Raw genomic sequence first — 4447 nt, 5'->3', positions numbered from 1 at the left:
TAACCAAACTGTGGAAGGAGCTGAGATGACCTTCAATTAATGAATGGATAAAGAAGATGTGATTCATTTATACAATGGAATATTACTCAGCCATCAGAAGGTAAGAATACCTACCATTTACTTTGACATCAATGGAACTGGAGGGTACTAAGCTAAGTGAAATAAGTCAAGCAGAAAAAACAATTATCATATGGTTTCACTCATACATGGACTATAAGAGATAGTGCAGAGGAAAATAAGGGAAGTGAGGGAAAACTGAATGGGAAGAATTTGGAGGAGATTAACCTGGTCTCTGGGAAACAAACCAAGGGTTTTCTGGAGGGGTGGTGGGTGGGAGTATTGGTTAAATGGGTGCTGGGCATTAAGGAGATCATGTGATGAGCATTGGGTGTCATGTGCAACTGATGAATTATTGCAAAAAATTGATTATGTACTATATGTTGGCTAATTAAATTTAAATTAGAAAAATCCTTCCAGGAAAGACTTCCAACAATGAAGATAGGTTATTGGAAATTTTTAATATTTAACATATCATTCTAACACAAATGTGATGTCCCACCCTAGATTTATGGGATTACAACACTGAATTTTAAAAAAAGAAAGAAAGAAAAGCAAAGAAGGAAAGAAAGAGAGAGAGAGAAAGAAAGAAAGAGAGAGAGAAAGAAAGAAAGGTGCGTGGGTGGCTCAGTTGTTAGGTGTCTGCTTTCAGCTCAGGTCATGATCCCAGGGTCCTGGGATCAAGCCTCACCACAGGATCCCTGCTGGGTGGGAAACCTGCTTCCCTCCTCTCACAGCCCCTGCTTGTGTTCCTGCTCTCTCACTGTCTCGCTTTCTGTCAAATAAATAAAATCTTTCTTAAAAAAAGATAATCAAATTGGGCATGAAAACATACTTTATTATATAAAATGATTAAATAAACTGCTGCTATCATCCAACTACACTGTATTACTGACTCAACAGAATATGCTATTAACACTTTATAGATGTACAAACTATATTAAATAGATATTTGTATTTGAGATTTTCATCAATTATTTTTTGATCATTATATTTGTAAAGCACAAGAAGTCCTAGTTGATTTATTTGAACTAATTTGTGATCCTTTCACCTTTTCTACCTAGAGAATTACATCATTTGCAAACAGTGAAAGTTTGACTTTTTCCTTGCTGATTTAGATGCCTTTTATTTTTATTGTTTTTGTTGTCTAATTGCTGTGGCTAAGACTTCAAGTACTAGCGGTGAGGGTGGTGAGAGTGGATATCCCTGTGTTATTCATGAGCATATAGGAAAAGACCCCTATTTTTCTCTATTGAGAAATTACCTGTGGGGTTTTTCATATATGACTATTAACATACTGAGGCATGTTCTCTCAGCAGTCCTTTGTTGAGGGTTTTTATGATTGTATGGTTCTTATCCTTGCTTTTACTAATGTGTGTCTCACATTCATTGATTTGTGGATACTGAACCATGCTTGCAACCTATGACTAAATCCCATTTGTTCATGGCGAATTATTTTTTAATGTACTATTGAATTCCGTTTTCCTGTGAAGTCATCTTGCCTTATACTTGTGTTTGTTGGAAGAATGTTTATTTCTAATTGAATTTCTTTGCTGGTTATTGTTCTGTGTGGAGAGCCATCCAGCAGATGCAAGGAGTCACGTAGACGGGAGTGCCTGAAGATAGAGGAACTGAGAGTGATTGGTTTAGGAGGATGTGGGCGCGCTCATGGCCGGCGCGTGAACAGCACTAGAAGCCAAGAGATATATGCATGATCACTGCTAGAGAACAAAAGAATCCTGCACGGTTACATAAGAGCACACGAGGGCACTGCATGCACGGCATTCTGATTGGGCAGGAAGGGGGGCATACACACGTGAATATATACTGCTGTATATGCTTGGTTCGGGGGGTCGCCATTAGAGAAGTAATAAAGAAGCTTGCCACTCACCTCATCTGCGGGTCGTTCTTGCGGGCCGAGAGCGACGTCTGGTGCCGACACCTGGGACCTCCCACCTTTAAACGCAGAACGAAGGTCGAGGTAAGAGCAACGATAAGGTAAAGTGTGCAAGTGCACTGCACCCATTTCTGTCAGTTGGCAGGCCTGTCTAGCGACAGGGACGCTCCCCGCAGCCGTGGAAAGTACGACCGGCGCGCAGGGACGATAAGAAGTTCCCCGTAGACGATGAGACGTTAGGGTGTTTGTGAAGTTCTACGGGGACGATAAGGTTTAACAGGAAAGCTCTCCGTAGACGATAAGACGTTAGGGTGTTTGTGAAGTTCTACGGGATGATAAGGTAAAGTTTCTCCCGGAATGGGGAACGAGATCTCTAGGTGTAAGATGGAGAGTCCGCTGAAGGATGTTCTCAAGGCCAATGGTACCCCGTTAAAGACAAAAACGGCTCGTACCTTTTTAAGAGAAGTGGCTGAAGTAGCTCCCTGGTTCATAGATGAAGGGCTCTTAAATATGCCTCAGTGGGAGCACTTAGGAGAAGATTTGAAATGCTGCCTATCGGTGACCCCAGGAACTCTTGCCGTTTGGTCATTGGTAAAGGTATGCCTACAGTCCACTAGAGAGCCCTTGAAACAGGCGGTGCAACAGGGAGGAGAGGTTTTGGAACAAGTAAGGGAGGAATCTCGTAAGGGGTCCTCTAAGGATTCTGACCCCGGGAGTGAGAGCTCGGAAGGACTTTCAGATAGTGAGTTGCAAGAGATAGGGGAGAAGGAAGTCGGTGAGAAGAAGAAATCTTACAGTTTTCAGGCCCTTCAGGATTTAGAAATCATACGGCAACAGTTTGAGAGCAAGGAGACGGAGTTACAGAAGGTGTTGGAGGAGTTAAAAATGCAGAGGGAGGTCATGACGCAGCTGAAGGCCGAAGTGCAGGCTGAAGCGGCGGCGCAGCCAGAATTGAAAGCTGGAGTCACTGATAAGGCGCAGCTGGAATTGGAGGCGGATGTTACGCTGCCTCCGCTTTCAAACCCCTCAGCGCCGCCCTGTGAGTGGCCCCCCCCATCGGCCCAGCTGCGCCAAGACGTGTCATTGTTCAGAGTGTAAGGCACAAAGTTGGAGAGAGGTCCTTGATCCGAGCAAAGGGTTCTTTCCTGTTTTAGAAGATCAGAACCAGCAAAGATATCATCAGCCGCTGGATTTTAAGTTGGTGAAACAGCTTAAGGAGGCAATCAGCGCCTATGGACCCCAGGCAGCTTTCACTGTCTCCCTTGTGGAGTCGCTGGGAACACTTTACCTCACTCCTGAGGATTAAGCTAACTTGACCAGAGCGGTTTTAAGATCACATAGGCTCTCGATTTGAAACAAATGTTACTTGCAATTGCACCTCAGCTAAGCACATAAGTTACTTATCAATGCCCGTCTGTGTTAGAGCTCCCTTTCTCTTCATAGTTTTTAATGCTTCTACTATTAACAAGTCATCTAGTTTCTCTTGTGAGTTCCAGAATTGTCTGCTATCAGAATGTTGGAATGCCACGGTGGGAGACTCGACAGTAATAGCCAAGATACCGACGTATATCCTGATGCCAGTACAGGTGAACCTCGACAACCTGCCGGTGCTGCTTCGACATAAACGAGACTTTGGAATAACAGCAGCCATCAACTTATCCTTAGCAGTTACCCGTTGCTCAGCTTGCTGAAAACTTTGTAAACTCCTTGTTTTCTCACTTCCCTTCCCTGACGCATGCTTGGTATGTTGTAGGAACAATTATAGGAGTGTTAATGGTGATTGTTCTTTTCATGTGCCTCTTGCCTTGTGCAATTAAAATCATACTCGCAGAAGTTTATAAGTTAAGAGCCATCATACGTAACCATCAGCTAATCAACCGCGGTAAGCTCAGAGAGCGGCCTTAAACACCGCTCAAGTATCTCTTGGCTCCTCCTCCTTAAGCTGTTATGACAATCAATCTCTTTCCTCAAAACTAGGCAGGCATAAGAGCCTTGACGATTCTGGCTCAAGTACTCCTTCTAAAATGCATCTGTAGAATTGTATGACAACAATGGCTACAGCAATGGGCTTTGGTCTGAGCCATGATGGCTCTGGAGGCTAGCACCTCCCCCCCAAAAAATATGGCTTAGTACGCTGGGTCGGTAGCCAAAGACGGGTAAGACTGATCCCTCACCATAGCAACCTAAGACAGGGGCTCCTCGGCCCAGGGGAGTGCCCGATGACGGGTAAGCATGTGTGCTGAGGATTGGCAACCTAAGACAGGCACGATCCCTGCCATATACAAAATAAAAAAGGGGGAGCTGTGGAGAGCCATCCAGCAGATGCAAGGAGTCACGTAGACGGGAGTGCCTGAAGATAGAGGAACTGAGAGTGATTGGTTTAGGAGGATGTGGGCGCGCTCATGGCCGGCGCGTGAACAGCACTAGAAGCCAAGAGATATATGCATGATCACTGCTAGAGAACAAAAGAATCCTGCACGGTTACATAAGAGC

This window comes from Mustela nigripes, chromosome 12 (genome assembly GCF_022355385.1).
Source record: "Mustela nigripes isolate SB6536 chromosome 12, MUSNIG.SB6536, whole genome shotgun sequence".
Lineage (NCBI taxonomy): Eukaryota > Metazoa > Chordata > Mammalia > Carnivora > Mustelidae > Mustela > Mustela nigripes.
This window is presented reverse-complemented; position numbering follows the sequence as displayed.